Genomic DNA, 24,930 nt, shown 5'->3' with positions numbered 1-24,930 from the left:
ATCAGGAAGGTGAAGGGCAGGTGCCTTTAGGAGGAGTTGCTGAAGCCTGCGGAAGTGGTAGTTGGGGGACTAGGCAAGAGATTCACTAGGGGGTCCCTTTGCTAGGTCATACAGGGGTTTGGCTAGAAGAGAATAATTTGGGATCCAGGCCCTAAAATAACCTGCTAGTCCTAGGAATGATAGTATTTCGGCTTTCGTATGGGGCACTGGAATATTAGAGAGGAGTTGCCTCCTATCCAGTGTTATTTCCTTTTTCCCAGGTGTAAGACGAAAACCAAGATAGGTGACAGAAGACTGGGAAACCTGGGCCTTGTGGGGAGACACCCTATATCCCTTATCTGCTAGGAAATTGAGAATCTGGGCAGTGTGGGATTGAGAGTGTTCCCAAGAGGGACTACATAGAAGAAGGTCATCGACATATTGAAGGAGAGTAGAGTCAGGACAGGTGGGGTGAAAGGATGTGAGGTCCTGGGCAAGAACTTGGCCAAAGAGATGGGGGCTATCCCTGAATCCCTGTGGGAGGACAGTCCAGGTAAGCTGACGAGAATGGCGGGTGTGAGGGTCAGTCCATGTAAAAGCAAAGATATCCTGAGATTCTGAGGACAAGGGAATAGAAAAGAATGCATCTTTTAAATCTAGGACCGAGAAGTGGGTAGTAGTGGCAGGGATCTGAGAGAGGAGGGTGTAAGGGTTGGGCACTAGCGGGTGGATGGGGACCACAGAGGAGTTGACAAGGCGAAGGTCTTGAACCAGCCTGTAGGACCCGTTAGGTTTCTTAACTGCCAGAATGGGGGTGTTGAAAGGAGAGTGTGTAGGCCTAAGATACCCCTTTCGTAATAAATCCTGGATGATGGGTTCTAATCTGAGGAGGGCTGTGGTTGTGAGTGGATATTGTGGTTGACTAATATATCTTGAAGGGTCCCGTAAGACAATATGAATAGGACTGCATTTAGCCATAGAGGGTGTAGTTGTGTCCCAAACCTCAGGGTTAACTGGTTTAGATAGTTGTGGAAGAGTGTGTGAAGGAGGTGTATCTGCCCCTAGGAACATCATGAGGAAATGAGAGGTAGGAGAGGTGTGGGGTGATATGTGAATGGTGACTTTCAATAGTGAGAGTATGTCCCTTCCCAGAAGGGGAATGGGGCAATGGCTCATAACGAGAAAGGAGTGTGTGAAGGACAAAAGGGATCCCTGCATATAACATGATAAGGGGGGGGGGTTTCAAGGGAAAATCTGTTTACCTCCTACCCCGACAATAGGAGTTTTTGAGGGTGTGGTAGGACCCCAATACTCCCTCAAGACCGAAAAAGTGGCACCAGTATCCAAGAGGAAGGTAATGAAGCGTCCATCCACCAGGAAGGTGACCCTAGGCTCTTGCTTCTTGATGGTAATAGTCGGGAGGGAAGGCCCAGGGCTCCGTCAATCCTCCTCTGCCAAGCCCAGGAGAGGCTGGGGTTGCCGGGCAGCTGACCAACCTCCCTTCCGGGTTGTTGGGCAGTCTGTCCCCCAGTGTCCCCTTTGATGGCATTTTGGGCAGGGTTTGGAGGGTGTCCTCGGCAAAGGACAATCCCTGGCCCAATGTCCCTCCTTACCACATTTGAAGCAAGCTCCAGGGGGTGTCTTATTAGGACGGTGTGGTGATGACCTTCTCTGAATGACCTGGGCCAACATTTGGAATTTGGCATTTTCAGCCCTCTGCCTACGGCGTTCACTTTCATCTTCTCTACCATGAAAGACCTTGAAAGCGACAGCGAGGATTTCGGTCTGAGGAGTAGCAGGGCCCTGTTCAAGCTTTTTAAGCTTGGCTTTAATGTCAGGGTAGCTTTGGGCCAGAAAATATGTCATTAAGACATGACGGCCATCAGGGGTTTCTGGGTCGAGGTTTGTGTACTGTTGAAGGGCCTTGGTTAGTCTATCCAGGAATTCTGAAGGTGTTTCCTCCTTCCTTTGAATGACCTCCTGCACCTTTTGAAAGTTAACAGCCTTGCGGGTGGCCTTTTTTAGGCCCGCCAAGAGGCAGGATGTAAAAAGGTCATGAGACTGTAAGCCTTCAGGGGTGTTGTAATCCCATAGGGGATCCTGCTCTGGGACAGCATGAGGGCCCGTGGGGTGGTTAGGATTGGTCCTATGATTTTCATCAGCATGGGCTTGGGCTAGCTCCCAGACCCGTCGCCTTTCCTCGGGGAGAAGTGTATTGGCCAAGAGCATGTAGATGTCATGATGAGTGAGGCTATATGCTTGTAGGACCCATTGAAACTCCCGAATGTAAGTGGTGGGGTCAGTGGTGAATGAGCCTAACTTCCTCTCTAGCTGAGTAATGTCCGACATGGAGAAGGGCACGTGGACTCTGATGACACCCTCGGGACCAGCTACCTCATGAAGGGGTGCGATTGTCTTGGGGGTGGGAAGGAGTCCCTTAGACCTGGTAACAGGAGGACTGAAAGAGGCAGGCGGCAGACAGGAAGGAGAGGGAGGGGAAGGGAGTGTCTCTGTGGAGGAGGAGGAGGTGGATCAGGCAGAATAGGGCAGAGAGGAGGGGATGAAACGGAAGGCTGAGGATCTGTGGAATCAGGCAGAGGAAGAGGAGGGTATAGCAGGAGAGAAGGGACGGATGGGGCTGGGGGATAAGGTGGGGGTTCATCTGCTGGGTCAAATGAGGAAGAATCTGCGAAGTCAGGAGTAGAAGTAGGGGAAGAGAGGGGTTTGCAAGCAAGGAGGACCTGAGAGGGAGGGCAGGAGGAGCAGAGAGCAGGGTGCTGTGTGAGAAGGCTAAAACCTTCAACGCAGGGAATCTCCTTCCACTTTTTCAGACGCTGGCAATAGTTAAAAAGGTCCCGGAGGAGGTTTGGATCTAAGGAGCCTTCTGGAGGCCAATGATTGCCATTATCCAGTGGATATGTAGGCCAATCTTGGGTACAGAATTTGATTAGAAGTTTGGGCTTGATGTCTGGTGTGAGGGAGAGTGTGGCCAGATTTTTTATTAAACATTTGAGAGGTGAGGCTTCAGGTATAGACGAAGAGGTGCCCATAGTCACAGGGAAAGATGGAAGAGAGAGAGAGAGAGAGAGAGAATAAGAGTAAGCAAGAGAGACAAAGAGAAAACCCGGGCTGGACCGGCTTCCAGGAAGCCCAGGGCGAACGGGGGTCAGGTGGGCGTCCCCAAAATGACCAGCCGTCGCGAGGAAATACAGAGGGCACTACCTGGTCGTCACCAGTGAAGTGCGATCTGTGAGACCCAATGGGGTCGGAGCCACGGGCAACCTGACGTCAGGAGAGTTTTCGACCACAGCGGAAGAAGTCAGTAATGAAAATAGAACTCCGGCTCCGGCAGAACGAAGTTCCAGGCCGGGAGTTCAGTTTTCCCCGAGCAGAGAGGCAGCTTCAGCCAGACACAGCAGCCCCCGCAGGAAACAGCAACTCTAGCCGGCAGCGGAGGAGGGAAAAAACCACAGAGCCTCTCGTGTAAACTCAGAAGCCTCACGCCCCAAAGGGAAACGGATCACCAGAGGGTCCACTTTAACCAGTAAAGGTCTTAGTGGGGTGGATTCCCTCCCCCCACCGGGCATCTGGAGTGTGCCGGACGATCATGGTCACAAATCCAGCAATAGCCCTAAGGGAGTTGGTGAGCCGGGGTCAGGGGATCCTTACCACGCAAGATCAGTGGTGAGTGCAGGCAGCCGGAGTCTGAAAAGAGCGGACCAGGGCAGAGTGTCTCGGCGGAGTGGGGGATGGGGCTCTTGTTGGAAAGAGCTCACCCGTATCCGAGTCACGGCACCAGAATGAAAGAATTCCCCACGCAAAGACACTTCGCCGGGAGAATTCCAATTTTATTGCAAAAAGCTGTGTGCTTATATAGAACTAAGGGGGAGATGGTAGGGCTTAGATAAATGGCAGGCAACCCGTTTATTGGCAAGTTCCTTCAGATATCAGCTCCGGAGCCCAGGAATTAGTTCTCATTGGGGCTAAGGTTCCCCGCCAGCGAGATTTGAAATTGGCGCCAGCGGGAGAGTTCACACGGGTGGGAACTTTTCGCGCCACTGCAGAAAAGAAGAAGGTAGGAAGAAGAGGTGCTTAGGCGCCATGTTGGGGTTTTTTCTCTGGGGTATGGCTGCGGTTTATACTTTTCCCAACATTTCCCAACACCCACCCTTTCAAATTCCTGACCAGCATATCTCTCCCAGCTGCAAGCAGCCAGGTTGTAGGGGAAGGGGGAGAGCTGGGTGGGTTTTCATGACCAGTTGTCCCCTGGGTAAATCTCTCTCCATGTTTGATTTTCTTCTGGTCACTTTAGCATACTCGGTGTCGTGCACTGTGGGTTTGCCAGGCCTGTATTTTAGGCCAAACTCAGGTTGGCATCACAGTTGCAAATGGTTCCTTCCTCTGTCCTCCACACACAGCTGGGAGAGAGGCAGTTTCTTTTCTTTTATTGTGCAGCACACTTTTTAGTTTAGTTGGATAGTATCTTTGATCTCTGGTCTCTCCATATCCAAACATATCTCAGGCTTCCTAAAAATGCAAGTTCCTTTAATTCCCTTATCTCTCTACTTTGCTTGTAGAGGGACTGCTCTGGGTGGTAACTTTGGCTGTGGCAACAGCTATGCAATGGGGATTTTTCCTTATTTCATTATATTTAACCTCCTGAATATTCAATCTGCTTTGAATGTCTAGTATTAAATTCCAGTAAAGCACCCCCCTTTTTTTCATTCACCCCACTGTGCTGAGAAGCTGCCTGTCTCCTTTCTTGGTTTCATGCCATGGAGCAGCCAGGAAAGTGACCTTCTCTATTCCACCATCTTTTTTTTTGTTTGTTTTCTTGGTAACAGGGATTGAACTCAGGGGTAATCAACTACTGGACCACATCCCTAGTCCTATTTTGTATTTTATTTAGAGACAGGGTCTCACTGAGCTACTTAGCACCTCGCCATTGCTGAGTCTGGATTTGAACTCACCATCCTCCTGTCTCAGTCGCTGGAGCAGCTGGAATTACAGGCATGCATCACCACACCGGGTTCTATTCTGCCATCCTGAAAACCGTCAGTGTAGTTTTGATCTGCATTTTCCTGATTGCTAAGGATGCTGAATATTTTTCATTTATGCTTTAGCCATTTTTATTTCTTCTTTTGAGAAATATCTGTTCAGGTCATTTGCCCATCTACTAAGTGGAATATTTGCTTTCGTTTTTGCTGTTGAGCTTTTTGAGTTTTATACATCCTGGATATTGATATTCTTGTCAGAAGAGTAGTTGGCAAGATTTTCTTCCATTCTGTAGGTTCTTTCCTCATGTTCTTAACTATTTACTTTGCTGTGAAGAAACTTTTTAATTTGATGCCGTCCTATTTATTTTCTAGGTTTTATTTACTGAGCTTTAAGAATTCTTACTGAGGAAGTCTATGTCTCTGCCTATATATTGGAGTATTTTTTAAAATTTATTTTTATTAGCTCTAATCAGTTATACATGACAGCAGAAAGCTTTTTGATTCATTGTACACAAATGGAGCACAACTTTTCATATCTCTGGTTGTACACAGTGTAGAGTTGCACTACATGTGCAGTCATACAAGTACTTAGGGTAATGATGTACTTCTCATCCGACCATCTTTCCAAACCCCATGCCCTCTCTCCTTTCCTCCCTCCACTTGGCCCAATCAAAGTTCCTCCATTCTCCCCACACTGCCCGCCATTATGGATCAGCATCCACTTATCAGAGAGAACATTCGGCCTTTAGTTTTTTGGGATTGGCTTACTTGGCTTAGCATGATATTCTCCATCTCCATCCATTTACCTGCAAATGCCATGATTTTATTCTCTTTTAATGCCGAGTAATATTCCATTGTGTATATGTACCACAGTTTCTTTATCCAGTCATCTATTGAAGGGCATCTAGGTTTGTTCCATAGTTTAGCTAAATTGTGAATTGAGCTGCTATAAACATTGATGTGGCTGTGTTACTATAGTATGCTGTTTTTAAGCTCTTTGGGTATAGACTGAAGGGTGGGATAACAAGGTCAAATGGTGATTCCATTCCAAGTTTTCTGAGGAATCTCCATACTGCTTTCCAGATTGATTGCACCAATTTTCAGTCCCACCAGCAATGTATGAGTGTACCTTTTCCCCCACATCCTCACTTATTGTTGTTTATATTCTTGATAACTACCATTCTGACTGGCATAAGATGAATTATCAGAGTAGTTTTGATTTGCATTTCTCTAATTGATAGAGATGTTAAACATTTTTTCATACATTTGTTGAATGTATATCTTCTTCTGAGAAATGTCCATTTAGCTCCTTAGCTCATTTATTGATTGGGATGTTTGGTGTTAATTTTTTTTGAGTTCTTTTTATAACCTGGAGATTAGTGCTCTATCTGACATGTGTGTGGCAAAAATTTGCTCTCCAAATGTAGGCTCTCTCTTGCTGAGAAGTTTTTAGTTTGGATCCATCCCATTTATTGATTCTTGGTTTTATTTCTTGTGCTTTAGGAGTCTTGTTAAGGAAGTCAGGGCCTAATCCAACATGATGAAGATTTGGGCCTACTTTTCCCTCTATTAGGCACAAGGTCTCTGCACTAATTCCTAGGTCCTTGGTCCACTTTGAGTTGAATTTTGTGCATGATGAGAAATAGGGGTTAAGCTTCATTTTGCTACATATGGATTTCCAGTTTTCCCAACACCATTTGTTGAAAAAGCTATTTTTTCTCCAATGTATGATTTTGGAGCCTGTCTACTATGAGATAATTGTATTTATGTGGGTTTGTCTCTGTGTATTCTATTCTTTACCATTGGTCTACATGTCTATTTGGGTGCCAATACATGCCATTTTTGTTACTATGGCTCTATAGTACAATTTAAGGTGTGGTATTGTGATATCTTCTGCTTCACTCTTCTTGCTAAGGATTTCTTTGGCTATTCTTGGTCTCTTTTTTTTCCAAATCAATTTCATGATTGCTTTTTCTGTTTTTATAAAGAATGACATTGGGATTTTAATTGGAATTGCATTGAACCTGTATAGAGCTTTGGGTAGTATGGCCATTTTGACAATATTAATTCTGCCTATCCAAGAGCATGGGAGATCTTTCCATCTTCTAAGGTCTTCTTCCATTTCTTTCTTTAGTGTTCTGTAGTTTTCATTATAGAGGTCTTTTACCTCTTTCGTTGATTGATTCCCAAGTAATATTTTTGAGGCTATTGTGGATGAGGTAATTTTTCTATTTTCTCTTTCAGAGGATTCATCACTGATGTATAGAAATACATTTGATTTATGGGTATTGATTTTATATCCTGTTACTTTGTTGAATTCATTAATTAATTCTAGAAGTTTTCTGTTGCATTTTTTTGTATCCTTTAAGTATAGAATCATGTTGTTGGCAAATAATGGTAGTTTGAGTTCTTCTTTTCCTTGTATTCCTTTAATTTCTTTAGTCTGTCTAATTGCTCTGGCTGGAATTTCAAGGACTATATTGAATAGAAATAGTGACAGAGGGCATCCCTGTCTTGTTCCAGTTTTTAGAGGGAATGTTTCCAATTTTTCTCCATTTAGACTGATGCTGGCATTGAGTTTATCATATATAGCTTTTACAGTGTTGAGTTATGTTCTTAGTATCCCTAGTGTTTTCTAGTGTTTGGACATGGAAGGGTGCTGTATTTTGTCAAATGCTTTCTCTGAATCAATTGATATAATCATATCTTATCTTTAAGTCTATTGATGCGATGAATTATGTTTATTGATTTCTATATGTTGAACCAATCTTGAATCCCTGGAATGAACCCCACTTGATCACAGTGCACTATTTTTTAAATATGCTTTTGTATGCAATTTGCCAGAATTTTATTGAGAATTTTTGCATCTGTGTTCATCAGGGATATTAGTCTGAAATGTTCATCAGGGATATTAGTCTGAAATTTTCTTTCCTTAATGTGTCTCTGCCTGGTTTTGGTATCAGGATGATATTAGCCTCATAGAATGAGTTTGGAAGGGTTCCCTCCTTTTATATTTCATGGAATAATTTGGGGAGTATTGGTATTAATTCTTCTTTGTAGGTCTAATAGAACTCAGCTGTGAATCCGTCTGATCCTGTGCTTTTCTTGGTTGGTAGGCTTTTGATGGTGTCTTCTATTTCCTTGCTTGAAGTTGATCTGTTTAAATTGTGCATGATCTCCTGACTCAGTTTGGTTTGATCATATGCCTCTAGAAATTTGTTGGTGTCTTTGAGGTTTTCTATTTTATTGGAGTTTAAATTTTCAAAATCGTTTCTAATTGAATGTTGTAATATTGACCTTATGTTTTCTTCTAGCAGTTTTGGAAAGTTTCTTGTCTAATTCCTAGGTCTTTGATGCACTTTGAGTTGACTTTTGTGTGCATCTATATTAATGCATTCCTCAACAAGATCCAGAGGCATTCAGTGAATTTTGAAGTAGCAATGAGAGTAAATGATATTTTGAGAGATCTACAACAGCTGAATGTGATATGAATATATCTGTGTGTTCCCACCATCCAAGGCACTGTTAATTCTATCATGATTTGTTGCTTATATTCATAGTAGAAGGAGCTAAATTTGTTTGTGAAAATAAAGAAGTAATTGTCTTTCCATTCCCTTTTGTAAATGGTCTAAACTCTAGATATAGTACTATGGGGGAGAGAGTCCAGGGATTTCAGGTGAAGAACCTGTAATTAAGACTGGAGCCAGGCATGCTGGTGCACACCTGTAATACCAGTGGCTTTGGAGGCTGAGGCAGGAGGATTGCAAGTTCAAAGCCAGCCTCAGCAACTTAGTGAGGCCCCAAGAAAGTCAATGAGACCCTGTCTCTAACTAAAATATAAAAAAGTGCTGAAGATGTGGCTCTGTTGTTAAGCACCCCTTGGTTAAATCCCCAGTACCAAAAACAAACGAAAAAAGACTGGAACATAGACCCAGCTCTTGTTTGTCATGTTGTTCTCTAAGACATCTGAGACTGATGTTCCCTGTACATACCAGCAACTAATGCCTACTTATTGACCTAAATGCCTATCATATATATCATCCCAGGATTCCCTTGGAGGGTGTTGAGGCGCCCATACCAAGTATCTTTCTGTTCTTTTTTCTTTCTTTCTTTTTTAATGGTCCTGGGGATTGAACCCAGGGGTACTCCACCCCTGAGCTATATCCTGAGCACTTTTAATTTTTGTTTTATTTAGAGACAGGGTCTCACTGAGTTGCCCAGGCTGTCCTGGAATTTGTGATCCTACCTGGCTCAGCCTCCCAAGTCGCTGGGATCACAGGTATGCACTGCTGCACACATCTTTCCATGGCCCAAATCATGACCCAATTCCTGGGGAAACAAAAAACTCTCCCTACTTTATAAATTCCCTGGGAAGCTTAGGTTGCAGTAGGGTCCCTAGAATGGAAGAGCAAACACTAAGCATCCACGAACTCAGTGAAGTGACATTTCCTTGTGACAGTGTATAAATCTAGGGGCAGTTATCAACCCTCTTGGACATGGTAGAGAATAGAAAAGAGTGACTCTAACAGAATCCACCTGCTATGGCATCGATGACACATAAAATGGAGAATGGCCGGCAAACTCCTGTACTATGTTTATAAGATTCATGCATTCTTGTAGGTTGATTAATTTATAATCCTCTCTTGGTTCAAAGTGGGACTGAAAACAGACCATTTTTTCCACACACGGACCTTTAAATTAAAAAATGAGCAGCAGACTTTGATGATGGCTTCAGTGAATTAAACTGGCACTAACCCTTTTGGAACACGAGATAAAACTCAAATTTGGTCATTATTGTTTACTATATTTAAATGATAGCTATAATGTCACGGAAGAAAGAAGTAAACAGCTTCCACCTGGGACATCAAATAAGGTTGCTGTGAGACAATGTCAACCCAACATTCTGGCACAACTGTCAATAAACACTCAGAAACTTTTCTTGGTCTTGCTAATCCCCTCTGAAGCTCCAGAAGCAGTTATAGCTGAGGGCAGTGGAAAACGCACGCCCGGGTCTTGACCTCTGTGCTGTCTGCACAACGATTTATTTCTTGACCTTTATCCTGCTCTAAAATTGTTTTCCAAGTCCAGCTCCCCGTTGGACTCTGACTGCTTCATTCTCTGTGCAATCAGACATTGAAAATGTGCTAGCAATAGTGCATTCAAGAGTATAAGAGTATAACCCTTATTAAAGATAGCACATTTATTAAATACCTCCTATTACTCTAAAGACTCCATGCAAAGTTACCAACAATAGCATAGAGGAGTCTCCAGTTGGCTTTATGTGCTCTGCAGCTTTGCCTGTAGACGTGCAGACTGCTGCTGCCTAACCAGCGACACCCATCAGTGTCTTTTCATTTGAGTTCCATACCCTGGAAGGAAGAACAGGTTCTGAGTCCTTGAAGCTTAATCAGTTTGAAGCCTGTTTTTCCTCACTTAACACCTGCCTAAACTGCACTTCTCTATATACTTAGTCAACACTCTTGCCAAATCCAAAAGTTTTTTAAAAAGAAGGAACCTGACCTAGATGATTAACATCAGCATACAATAGTTAGAGAAGCAGGTGGGGGAGGAAACAGGGTAATTATATCAGTTTAGTTATGATGAAGATGATAATGAGGAAAATAACAAAAATAGCACATTTATTAAATACCTCCTACATGCTGCAAATCATGTTATTTCTGGACTATTTTATTCCATTGACAGAACTGCATTGTTTTGACTACTATAGTTTTATGATATGCTTTGAAATTACTCAATGTGAGATTTCAAACTTTTTTCTTTTCCAGGATTGCTTTGGCTATTTGGGTCCCTTGACATTCAGATTCATTTTAGGACAGATTTTGTATTTCTGCAAAAAAAAAAAAATGCTATTAGAATTTTGATAGGGATTGTGTTTTAGAAACTGCTTTCTGCACATTAAAAATATTATGTTGTTCATTTCTTTGACACCTGCTATGGCTGGAGATGGTGTGTCCCTCAAGGGTTCATATGTTGGTAGTGTGGCCCCCTGTGGGGTGATGCCAATTTGGAGGTAGTAGAAACTTTCAGATGTAGAACCTAAAGGGAGGTGATTGGGTCATTGAGGGGAGATGGCCCTTAGAAAGAATTAATGCAGTTTTCATGGGACCCTGGTTAGTTCTCATGAGAAAATTATTATAAAGGAGCAAACCTGATCTCTTCCTGCTCCCTGGCTTCCCTCATCACAATGTGATTGCTCTAGCAGGCACTCCTACCACTGTGATGCCATGCACCAGGAGGCCCACATCAAAGGCAGCACAAAGGGAGCCACCTAAAACTTTTAGTCTCTACAGCTGTGAGCTACATACACCTCTTTTCTTTATATGTTTTTCAGCCTCAGGTAATTTGTTACAGCAGTGGAAACCTAATATACTATCCTTTAGAGTTGGTACTAATGTTTTTATTTCCAAAATAAACCTAAGAAAAATGAAGCACATAAATGTTAAACAGCTTGCCCATGTCCACACGAATAGTGAGAGAACCAGGATTTGCACACAGGCAGTCAGATTCTAAATACCATCTACTTAATCATGATCCCATATAACCTCCCCACTGATGTTTTTGGAAATCTAAAAAGGTTTTGTTTCTACTGTAGAAGGGTGAATGAAACACATTCAACTAGTTGTTGATCAATATCCATTCCCTCTCTCTAATAGGTTGGCCACAGAGCCACCCAGCTGGTGACCAAATGGCCCAGCATACCCTACAGTTAAGTGTGGCTGTGTGAATAAGTTCTGTCCAGCAAGGTGTGAGTGGAAGTGATTTATACACTTCCATGATATGAACCTATAAAGAAACACTGAGCACACCTGCGGCACTTCCTTCTCTTCCTCCTGACTGGGTTGTAAGTCCAACATAGTGATGGCTGTAACCATGCAGCCCTAATGTCTGGACCACCAAGACTATAATGGGCACGACAGATAGACTCTTGATTGAACCATGTGTCCTTGGATCTTTTTGTTACAGCAGTGAGACCGAAGTCTTAATTCATATAATTAGCTTTGGGGGAAAGTTCATTTGGATTTTTTGCACTATAAGCTCAGCATAATGAGATTCTTAACACAAGAATAGACTATTGCTAATGTGTATAACATTCAATGCTTGTTGGTAGTTGTTAACTTTCTTGGTGATTTTTAAATGATACTTCCAAATCTAGCACCTTTTAATGAAGTTGTTGGTGCTGAGTTGTGGAAGTTGGGGCCTGTGTTTTGAGTCTTTCCTGATAGTAATAATGAACACTCATCTTCTACTTTTTTTTTTTACCTTTTCCTATGATCATCTGTTTTTGTTTGTACCTGACTGAAGTTGAGCCTAACTAACTGGGTCATCTCAACAGTGCGATCACCATCAGCCTAGAAACACCAGATGCCACAGCTTGGACAAACCAATACTATCTGGCTTGATTGACAGGCATCACAAAGAATGCCATGCAGGACTTATTCACACAGGTGTTACCACCAACCCTTCCAGTGATGCACACACGGTAGGAGTTGAACACTTGGTGTCTGAAATTCATTGCCTGGGTGTAAATTTCATGTGGTATCCATCCAAGCCATCCTTAGGAAAGGAGTACTTGGAGCAGTTCTTGTGAATATAGACTTTTTAGAATTTATTTTTTTTTATTAAGGAAATCTTCAAACATCTTCATAAGTAGAGAGATTATTATGATGAGTGTTCATATCCATGAATATTTTTATATAGATGAAATCAAGTTAAAAAGAACATCAAGGGCAGCTTTGAAGAGGAAAAGAATTTTTAGAAGAACAAAGCAGGGTATGATAAAAGGGAGGGGATCATGCGCAGACAAAGGTTCTTCGTAAGATGGGCCCAGGATGACCTCTTACCTTGCCCTGAAACATTCCTGATACCACCTGCAGGATTTAAGAATTATTCATAGGAAAAATCGTTAATATTTGTTGACTCTTTCCTGTGCCGAACACTGTTTTACAAGCTTACAAAGTAGCCATTATTATTATCCTATTCTATACATTAGAAGATTGAGGCTTTGAGAAGTTCAAGTTAACTTTCTGGAAGTCCTATAGCAGGTGAAAAATAAGTGTACGAGCCAAGATTTGAACCCAGAATCTTTAGACGCAAGAGCCTGTGAACGTTAACAACATGTGTTTATTAAGTCTACTCAGTGGACTTTTAAGTTCAGAATCATTTGGGGCACCAGCTAAAAAGGCATATTTCTTATTATCACCTTTGACCGTTTCTGAATACCATGGTGTGAAGTCTAGGAACATTTGTTTGGAATAAAAATTTTAAGTCCATCAAAGTTTGAGAATCATTGCTCCATAAAACATTGTAGAGATGTAGTCTCCATCAGTTCTTTGAATTTTTTATTCCACATCTTTATCTGTAAAATGTTTTACAACATGTTTTCTCAGTGCTTTCTCATTCTCTCTCCAATTATAGTTGGCCCTCTTGATATGGTTGGAAAGTATTCAGAAAAAAATTGTGTCTGTTTTGAATATATACAGACTTTTCTTGTCACTATGCCCCCAAACAATACAGTGTAACAACATTTACATTGTACTATGTATTAAAAGCAATCTGGAGATGGTTTGAAATGTCTGAGAGGATTATGTAGGTTATATGCAAACTCTACACCATTTAATTTCAAGGGTCCATGAATTTTGGTATCCTGGAAGGGTTCTGGGACAAGTCCATCATGGTTACTAATGGATGACTATATATCTCTTCTTTATAAATTACTCTTTGCAATTTCATAGACAAAATTATTTTAATGTACTCTGTGTGTATGGATACGCACAAATAAACACTTAAAATATTCCCTGGGTATATGCATTCCATCTCACTTTTGAGAACACTGGTCTATATGGTAAGTAATATTTGAATTTTTAATTTATCATGTAATAAATATCAGGAGTAAAAATGAGATTGGCCAGTCAGATATAAATTAAAAGTCAGGAAATTTCACTGAAAAATCCAGATTTCCAACTTTTTTATTATGAAATTTTTTGTAGTTATAGATGGACAGAATGCTTTTATTTATTTATTTATTTAGGTTTCAGGGATTGAACTCAGGGGCATTTGACCAATGGGACAGATCCCCAGCCCCTTTTTGTATTTTATTTAGAGACAGGGTCTCACTGAGTTGCTTAGCTCCTTGCAGTTGAAGCTGCCTCAGGCTCCAGAGGCGCTGGGGTTACAGGCATGTATCACCGTACCTGGCTTATTTGTTTATTTTTATGTGGTGCTAAGGATTGAACCCAGTGTCTCACATGTGCTAGGCAAGAGCCCTGCCACTGAACCAAGCCCCAGCCCTCCAACTTCTTTTGAAAAATAAATTTGGCTATGTGGTCTGAGATTTTGGTGAATTAACAGAAGCTGTTTAGAGAAGACAGGCTGAAGATGAGTAGTGAGCCCTTGGAAAGAGGCACACAGGCATTCATTTTGGGACACTGCAGTTCCGACCTTGTCCACGTTCTTCTCTTGTATTAATTACCCAGATGGCGGGCACTTCGGGCTTTGCTGTCAGATCTACTGCCCAGATGTGAGGATTTCTAATTCTAGCTTAATGTGAAGATAGTCTTCGTGGTGGTATGTTGTATACTGTCAGATCAAGTTTTACCCTCTTAACTTTTAAAATTAATCATCTTAGTTTGACCTACACCAGTTTACCATTTTTGTTGGCTCCAAAATCAAGGAATTTTCTAGAGGTCAACCTTATAAATCCATGATTATTATGTGCATCATGGTGATGGCTTGTTTTAATAACTTAACCCAGGTTATTCCATTGCTCGGGGATAATAACAGGCTAGTTAAAGAAGGAATTTCACTAATCATTGCATTTAAAAGATAAAAAAAAAGACACATGGTTGTCATTTTCATTGTTTTCAAGGGAGATTGAAAATAACTATTGGTGTCACTTTTCAAGGAAAAGAAGAATGTGCCAAGATGAACGCTATCCTATAAATTAATGAGCCAAATTTTCTCCAGAGCTTAAATCACTGGCTGATCATAAGGTAGGGACTTGGGGAAGAAAGAAAACGATTTTATTAGTGCTTCAGAACTTCAATAGTAAAAGGAGACACTAAGTTTTACCCTGAAGTCTGTGTTTATTCACTGTAACTGGACTATTATTGTAAAGGCATCCTCTGGCCTGCCACTTAAAGAACTCAAATGCAACTGCAGTATCTCCTAAAACAAGAAACTGATGATGGTTAAAATTTCTCACTCAAAAATTTGCTAGAGATTAAAAAAAAAAACACAACAAAGATAAATTTTAAAAAACAGCAAAGATCAAATTATCTTGATAAGGTTTAATTCCACAAGTATATATCTAGTAAAATTGGATTTGATAGAAATAATAGTCATAAAGGAATTCATTTTATGGATAAATTAAAATTAATTTAATGTATACAGCTTGATATATTCAATTATTCCTGTGTATTTATAAAAAGAAGAATTAAAAGTTTGAACATGATATTAACAAAAATATAAAAAGTATCTGAAATGAATTTATCAGACAGGTTAGGAAACTGATCAGAGTATTAATTTGGCTTAATAGAACTCATTTTAGAAAATGTATTAATAATCTGGGCACGGTGGCATATGCCTGTAATCCCAGCAATTTGGGAGGCTGAGGTATGAGGATTGCAAGTTCAAAGCCAGCCTCAGCAACTTAGTGAGACTCTGTGTGAAACTCAGGCATATGTATGGTGACAGCCTGGTTGAATGCTCTCAAATTCTATAGCCTACCATTTATCATAGCCAAGCCTGGGTACTACCCACTTCTCTGGATTATTTTGTTCACACTACTTTCCCTACTTAGCTAGTCTTCCCATGGCCTGATTCCTACTCTTTCTTTAAGAGTCAGATCCAGCAAAGTATTCAATGCTTCTTATGTGGCCTCCATCCCCTGGAAACCCAGAACTTGCCCTTCTTCATATATTCCTCTTGCTAAAGTCACTAATGATCTCTTTGTTGTTAAATCCAACCAAAACTCTAATTGCCATCCCTTCCCATTAGTTCACCTGTCAAGTATTTCTTCCTAAGTATCCAATATCCCTTGCATCTCCTTTTAGTCAAGGACAATGTCCACAAATGAATGCAGCTGTGGGCCTTGATAGCTATGCCCAGGCAAGCAGGGGAAACGTGTGCCTTAATCCTGAAGAAGGGAGCTGGGCAGTGTCCACCATAATGCCTCAAATCAGCAGGTCCAAAATGAAACTCATGTGGTCCTGACCATTCTATTTCTGAATTGATTCCTATTACTGCCCTTGTTGAAGTTCTCATCCCCTCCTGACCAGTTTAGTGTGCCAACCTCCTAGGTTGGCTTGGCCTGTTCTAGTTCTTCCTTCAGAGTCACCAGTGAGCTAGCTTTTTTTTTTTTAATTGGATAGGATGTTCTACTACTGAGCTACATCCTCAACCCTTTTTATTTTCTAAGACAGAGTCTAGCTGAAACTTGTGATACTTCTGCCTTAGCCTCCTGAGTAACTAGGATTATGGGCGTGTACCACCATGCCCAGTTCTATTTAATTCAAAAACAACTTTTTTTTTTTTTTAAGCAGACCTTAGATTGAAGCTCTGAAGCTCTAAATCCAAATACACCTTTACTCTGAATGGTTTTTTTAAGTTTTGATAAAATATACATAAGATTTACCCCATTTTAAAATGTGTAATTCGGTAGTATTAAATTCACATTGTTGTACACCTGTCACCCCTATCTAGAACTTTTTCATTACCCCAACAAAATCTCTGTAATCATTAAGCAGTAGCTACCATATCTTCTTCCTTGCCTCCTGGTAACATCTATTTCTGTTTTCCATAGAATTATTTTTTATGCAGAATACCCAGACACCATGTGTTACACAACATAGCTTCAAAGTCCTTGTCACCTCTGCTGTGGTAACCAGTCGGCCCTCGAGCCTCTCTAGTCCTTCTTTATAGTCTCTTCACTGTCTTGCTTTCATCCCACTCTCTCCTCACCTACCACTCTACACCAGCTTCCAGCTTGTGGCCTCTAGACCCCCACACAGAGAAGTGCGGCCTGGCTTCCATGACTTTTTCTCCTGGGGAGCAGCCATCTGGGATTCCATCTCTTTATTCTTACAGAGGGGAGAGTGAAACATTTGCTTGTGGCATCTGAGACGACGATCAGCTGACATCCTGACCTTCTCCCCTCTTTTCTCATGGGGTTGCCGAACCTCCCTGGCCCTACATTAGTATAGGACTACACAGGGGACTGGGTCATTACAAGGAGATACTTTAGGTGAGGAATGAAAGATAAGGAGACATTAACATAAAGAATAGGGACAAACATTCAAAAGCATTGAGGCAGGGAAAGTAAGGTTTCCTGCTTATGAGACAGAAAGGTTACCTGAAAAAGAGTGGGATTTCACAGGGGATAAGATTGGAGACATTTGGTGCATGTCTTCAGTTTAGAGTTGATTTTGTGTTCACCAGGAAGCTTTTATTTCATGTACTAGAAACCCTACTTAAAGGTTTCAAACAATAAAAGGGATTTATTGGCCTGAGGAGCACTGCTTTCAGAGGGGGTAGGATTCTGGCTCCTTTCTCTGAAATTCTCTCTGAAAGTCCCTGGGCCAGTTTCTCTCAATGCTGCAAGAAGGCTTTGGCAGCAACCAGGGTACATGGTTTCCTTCTCACAAGAATAGGGAAATTGTAGCTTCTTTAGGTCATTTAAAGATAAACCAGCTTCCCTCTGATTGATCAACTTGGATTGGCCACAGTGATCAGGGGCTTCCTACACTTTTTGGCTTAGATTTAGTTACTATTCATTGCTAACCCACTCTGCAGTAAGGGTGGGTTATAACTCCCCTCTTCCTTGTAGCTGGGGTTGGGGTCATTCTCCAACGGTATGATTGTGACATAATGAGGATGCAGTGGTTCCATAAAGAATTTGAAAATTATAAGGAAAGAAAGTGAGAGTGGATGTAGGGTAAGCAATCAATAAAGTCATCACACATGGGAAGGAATCATTAAAAAACACTCTAGCTGTTCTGAGGACAGACTAGATGGGCCCAGGTTAAGAGAGGCCAGTTAGGAAACTTTTACAGTAGTTTAGGTAGGTGATGGTGAGAGAAACTGAGATGTATTTTGTTAGAATTGACAAGATTTGGAGATAGATTTGATGACAAAGGAGGCAGTTTTGGCCAGATTGTGAGGAGCCTAAAATACTAAGCTTCAGATTTTATCTTTGTAGGCAATGATGGAGGTGGTGGGGTGGGTTGGTTTTTTGTGATAGTAGGAGATCATTTTTTGTCTTTCACTTTCTTCTTATCCTTTGAATTTACAATTTTTTTTTTACTATTTATCACAGCACATTATTTTGTTCTTCTAATGATTTTTGAATGAAGAAAACACCAAAATCATAGTAGTTTTATTTATTTCTCGCCCTGTGTCCAAGGTAATTGAGAATGTTCTCGAATATTTTTTCTTTTATAGTCTAATTTTATAATCCAAAAAGGACAATGCTTTCCTTGAGTCTTAGAACGTTGAAATTGTTAATTTTGCAGAATGTTTTCAGTATGAATTAACAGTCTTGCAATGCCATTCAATCATGCAAATTGCCATCACCAGGAATTGAACATGTTTTAGCTTTTCAAAATATCAATTATAGGAATAAGATTCCAACTGAAGCTTCTGCTTAATCTTCTATCTATCATCTAAAGCTTATGAAAAAGTTGAATGAAGTTTCCAGGAGACTGGATGGCTATTTTTGCAGAATAAGCAAAAGATAGCTGCAATCTGATGTCTTTGGTGGAAGTAGGCTGTGTTAATGCTGTATATAAATTCAGCAAAGCACTTACATTAAAAAATAATTCTTGTTCAGATTTCAAGTTCTACTTCATCTTATTAAAGAGAATTGCTTTGTGTCCATTTATTAAAAAAAGTTCAAGACTTGGCTTTGTCCTCATTTTAAATTCCCATATATTATTTTTTGGATATTTCTGTTGTGCTTACTTTCAGGCAAGTTCTCATCTCTCCAATTCTGTTTTCTCATCCTCTCTTTACTCTTGATGAGGAGAAAAACTGCTGCCTAGATACTTCACAACATTGTGTTTGAATGTCAAGTGAGGTGATACATAAAAAAGACTTGAGGACAACTAAGCTCTTATTTTGCTGTTATGCAATGTCTATAGTTGAAGCAGTTGTTTTCAGCACCCAGCCCACATCTTTTTTCCATTAGTCTCCTGAGTCTTTGTAAAAGGGCCTTTTTTGGACTCCAGAGAGTGTTGGAGTAATGTGTAAGGCAGGCTGGAAATTCCAAGGAATACTCCCAGGATCAGCCCTCAAACCATAACCCATCAAGTTGGGGGATATATATTTCTGCTTTTTTTTTTTGGTTGTTGTTTTTTTTTTTTTTTTTGCTCCTTTGCGGTGGTGGTGGTGAGGAGGGCAATATAAAAAGTGGTCTATGCCATCTCCCAGAGGTCCTCACTGAAGTTGAGCCCCAGTTCTTCATTAATACAGTTTTGTGTTCCATCCATTTCATTTTTCATCGTTTGAACTGGTTTCTCCTAGCTTTACCTCTTAAATAAATAATTTGCATTCAAATTCTTGTCTTAAGGTTGGTGGAATGAACTCAACCTAAGCCTAGTTCTGATGGTCTTCAAAATGTCTTTGTCCATTTGGCTCACAAATGATATCCTAGCCATCAATTTTCTGGCTTTTTTGCCCAACCTTAGTGTTACAGTTACATAGAACTATGTCTATTTTGCCTTCTCACTGGATTATTGGTGAATCTCTAAGAAGTGGTTTCCTAATATCCTGGCCATATCCACCATCCCAGATAGGCTATGAAACTTCTAGAAGGGTCACTTGATAAATGGCCAAAGAGAGGGACATGACATATTACCTTTATTGCTAATTAACATTATATTGGGCTGGGTGCAGTGGCATGCACCTATAATCCTAGCAGCTCCAGAGGCTAAGTCAGGAGGATTGCAAGTTCAAAGCCTGCTTCATCAAAAGCAAGGCTCTAAGCAACTCAGCAAGACTGTTTCTAAATGAAATATAAAATAAGGACTGGGGATGTGTGGTTCAGTTGTTAAGCACCCCTGGGTTCAGTCCCTGGTATGAAAAAGGAAAAGAAAAAGATAATATTGAAAAAAATGGCTTACAGAAGTGGGAGAGTGAACTTTCTGACATTAAACCCTTAAATTAAGGACACCTTTGAATAGTTAGTTATGTTGGACAACTTGAGGCTTTCAACTGCATGGACAGATCCTGCCTGCCATTTTAAGGTCTGAAGACTGGAGGAATATAACAGAATGTATTCTCTCTGTAGATAAGCAGGCTTCCAAGAGAACAAGGAGGACCAAGGGGCTGAGGCACAGATGCCAAGTTCCTGTTTTGCTAATTTGCAGTTAGAAAATTCATCCATGTCCCTTGTAGTAGTGACAGAGGGCACAGAGAAACCAAAAAATGTTATGTAATGGGTTTTTTTTAGGGAAAAGGAGGTTCATTCTTTCCAACGCTCCTCATTTCTGCTTCTTGGGCTTCACCATTAAGCTCAAGGCCAAGCAAGAGTGTGATCATCTCCTTTACAGGAGTCAACAATCCTTCAGGGAAGTGCTGTCCCCATTTTCATGAGTGCATCCCTTACCCACTCCCACCTCAGTGGCAACTACGCTGTGAATATTCTTGAGACTGCAGTGAAGAGTGAAGTTGTTGCCCTCAGAAGGCCAAACTGGTAACTGAGGTAATTCCAAGTCCAGTCAGAATGACTGAGTTTGTCACAACAAAATTGATCCCTTTTCTTCTTTGAGTCACCTATGCTACTTGTAGAATCTGATGGCTCCTTTCCCTTTTTTTTAAGTTAAAAAAACTTGAAGCTAATTTTCTCTTCTTTCTGCCCCAGACATGTGCTATTTAACATTTTGTTCTATATTTTGTCTAAGGGAAACTTCATTATGAAAGATTAAGTCCCTGGGTTCTGGTTTGAACAAAAGCAACCATTGTTTAATAATATCATGGCCACCCTCTCCTTTCTGAGTTAAGACTATCCTAACTGGCATGGATTTTCTGATTGGACCTAATAGCTTATCCAGGCCTGGCTCTCCTGTGTTTTGCCTTCCTTGCCATCTTCATTTGGAGTCTCAGCTGTACAAATTTCTCAGGCATGTTTCCTCTGGTACCGCAAAGGCTGTGTCTCCATCTATGATTCAAGTGACATTTGGACACCCATTAAGTAATACCTTGAGTAGCTACTTTCTTTTGACTGATTTTTCTTCTTAGACTGTCGAGACCTTCAGGGAATACTTGATATCACTGTCCCAGGCTTGAAGGAGCAGTTCTTACCAAGAAGTCTCTATGTAGCTCTAAAAGCACTTGGCCAAGAAGTGCCCATATTCTTGTTCCTTCTTTTAGAGGCAGTACAGTTTCCTGAGATTTTGCTTCTTTTCCTATTGGATTTCACTGGGTCCAAGTTACCATTTCTTTTTAAGTTTTCAGTTTATGAATCCTTGTAATCAATTTGCACAATCACCACAGAGACTGGCTTTTTGCCAGCACTAACATCTGCCTTTGCAGTCCCCTTGACTTTCTTCATTATGTTCTTGTGTTCCTTTTACTGTTTTCTTGAAATCTTTTTCTTTTCATACAGACCATGTCTTGCCAGTCTATGTCTGGGTTCATTTTTCTTTGCATAATCCAAGGAATCATTAACTTATCTTGTCACCTCCAAAATGGATTCTGAATCCAAACACAAAGATGACATCTGATGTGGTCTTGTACATTTTGGCTAATTTTTTAATCAAATTTCTTTCTTAGGTACTGTTGCTTTCACAGGGTAAAGAACATCATCAACCATTTGTTTCCTCTGAAGTAGTCGTTGGGTATGAACTTGCTGGTCTGGAAAGTTACTGTGTCATTCATGGTGGCAGTTTGTCCTCAGAAAGCCAGGGAGGCAAAGAGAAAAATCTACCTGACTTGTTCTCTAAACTATCAACTTTTTCTTCAAAAAACCTCTTTCTCAAAGCTTGTTATTCTTGGTTTACTTTGTTAAATTCTTCCATTGCTCCTGTTCTAAGACTGAAGAACAGTGTAGAAGACATTCCATACATTCCTTGACATTTGAGATCTGACTCCTAGAAACAGTGGTCTAGGAACAGGATTGCTTATTATTATTTTTTTTAATAGACAGCATGCGTTTATTTTATTTGTTTATTTTTATGTGGTGCTAAAGATCGAACCCAGTGCCTCACATGTGCTAGGAAACTGAGCTACAGCCCCAGCCCACAGGACCACTTTTTAAATCTTTCATTTTAAAACAATTTAATTTTGTCTTTCACTTAGCCATTGTTCATTATAAGGGCACCATTTTTCCATAGGTGTCTGCAGAGCTGGAGGCCTGGACATCTAAAGGCATGGTCAGAGCTGCTGTGATTTATAAATCCAGTCAATTTAGGATCACATGTGGGAGAAACTGACTTTTCAAACTCTGGACAGGTCCCATGACTCCAAGATTAATTTGGGGGCACTGTCTATACAGGCTGGCATTGATGATTAAAAACTAGAACCTCAGACTACAGTGCTATGTAGCAAATATGTTGTGTAAAGAATTTATATATAAAGAAAGGACAGAATTAGAAAATCACCATTTTACAACCTCAAAAAATATAATGGATATAGAAAATAATTACCAATGGATATTATACTAGATGAAAGATATGGGGAACTTTATAATGATACAACAAACTGGCAATGGATCTATCTATCTATCTATCTATCTATCTATCTATCTATCTATCTATCTATCTGAGAAGGGGTCTTGCTGAGTTGCTCAGGGCTGGAACTTCTGGGCTTAAGAGATCCTCCTGCCTCAAACTCCCTAGTAGCTGGGATTATAGGTGCATGCCACTGTGCCCAACACTAAGCAATTTTATCTCTAAAAATAGTACATCAGATATTATGTACCTGATGTAATATTATAGGAACTACACAGTACTTCTTATGAAGTAGTCTTGCAAAAAGTTTTGAATTTAAATTTAATGAAGTTTCTAAATCTGCAGGAAAAATGGGTGATACAGGAACATGTCACACAAGGATACAATCATCCAAATTAAAAAAGTGAAATAAATGATCCAGTTTCATTGACAAATAAATGGCATAAAAGAAATGTGAACTGCTACAGATATAAGAACCATAATGAATTAGTCAACCAAATGTAATGGATGGATCTCCTTGAAATGTGATTAAACAACCCCCCAAAAAAGACCTTTTGAAAACCTTTTAATTTCAGATTTAGAGAAAACCTCCCATTGTACTAAGAATTCCCACCTACCCTCTCCATGCTAAGGTCTTACCATGTTTACTTTATCACTCTCTATATCTCTAGCCCAGTTTTTTTTTAAAAAAATTTTTTTTCTATTAGTTGCCTATGGACCTTTACTTTATTTATTTATATGTGGTGCTGAGGATCGAACCCAGTGCCTCCCATATGCTAGGCAAGCGCTCTACCACTGAGCCACAACTCCCAGCCCTCTAGCCCAGTTTTTTGAGAGTAAATTGCAAATAGTTGTTCCTTCACATCTAAACACTTCAGTGTGCATTTTTGAAAAATGAGGATATTCTAATATATAACTACAGTGCAATAATGAAATAATAGAATAGTAATACATTTACTACAGACCTTATTTAAAATTTGCCAACTGACTCACTGATGTCTTCTATAGCAAAAGGAAAACACTCATTTCTGTCCAGCATCCAATCCATCTGTTGAACTATGATTTAATAACCAGAAAGTTTGTCAGTCTTTGTTTTTTATGACCTTGACATCTTTGAAGAGTAAAGGTCAATTATTTTGTAGACTGTCTTTCAACTTGGGTTTGAGTGATGTTTCTTCATTACATCCAGGTTATACATTTTTGGCAGAAATCCACAAAAGTGATATTTTGTTCTGATTAGTGCATTTTACTAAGAGGCATGCAATATTTATCCCCTGATTGATAATACTGCAAAAGGACATTTTTGAGATAACTGGGTAAGACTGAAAATAGATAATACTAAGAAGTTATCATTAATTTTGTTAGGTATTATACTGGTATTGTGGTTATATTTTGTGGCAGTTTTTAAACAGTGTCATAAATCAATTAGTAACATATACATTGGATGGAAAAATAAAATTGATTATATTAATGTCCATTTTAGGGGACTTTTGACAACTCTAGACAGAAGGCAATAATGACAATATAATCAGTTTTTGCTCATTTTTTTTTTTTTAAACCTGAAATTGAACCCAGGGACACTCAACCACTGAGCTACATCCCCAGCCTTTTTTACTTTTTGAGAGAGGGACTTGCTAAGTTGCTGAGGCTGGCTTGAACTTGCAATCCTTCTGCCTCAGCCTCCCAAGTTGCTGGGTTTACAGGCATGTACCACTGTGCCCAGCTTGATTATTACAAAATGGTGTCCAATTTGTACATTATACAGATCTGATGTTTTTTCTTCTGTAGCTCTTCTTTTTGTCATTACATTTATGGTTTACAAATATAGCCGAGAGAATCAGGAGAGAAGATGGCCGCTGCGTACGGGGGTTGCTGAAGTGCTGAGCGTGGTGCTCAAAGCAGCGGCTTTAATAGAGATTTCGCACAGTCTGTTAAAGCTCCTTTCACCGTTAATCTGTAGTGGACCACTTTGCCAAGGAGCAGGAAGAACAAAGAAATCGAAAAAGAGACGCTTGGCTGCTCAGAGCCGCGGGCGCTTTGCTCCCATCTGCTTCCTCTTTCGCTTCGCTCCGGGCGGAGAAGCTGAATGTGCAATCAGCAGTGGATTGTAAGTACCCGAGGCAAAGAAAGCTCAGTGCGCCCCGCCCTTTTTTTTTTTTTTTTTTGAATATTTTTTATACAGGGAGAGTTTGTGGATTGGGATTGCTGGCGGGGCTGTGGTTTCTGTGCCGAAAATCCACTCCGCGGGAGCCGCCATTTGCTTTCTGCTT

The 24,930-nt window shown here is 40.5% G+C and overlaps 1 pseudogene; it reads right to left on the bottom strand.

Moving 5' to 3' along the window:
- Positions 1-13,098: 13,098 nt before the first annotated feature.
- On the bottom strand, positions 13,099-24,488 carry LOC131423848 (small ribosomal subunit protein eS24-like; annotated as a pseudogene).
- Between the last annotated feature and the right edge of the window lie 442 nt (positions 24,489-24,930).

Source organism: Marmota monax, unplaced genomic scaffold (assembly GCF_021218885.2).
Source record: "Marmota monax isolate L192 unplaced genomic scaffold, Marmota_monax_Labrador192_F-V1.1 WCK01_AAM20220418_F8-fsc00139, whole genome shotgun sequence".
In the NCBI taxonomy this organism is placed as follows: Eukaryota; Metazoa; Chordata; class Mammalia; order Rodentia; family Sciuridae; genus Marmota; species Marmota monax.
This window is presented reverse-complemented; position numbering and strand designations above follow the sequence as displayed.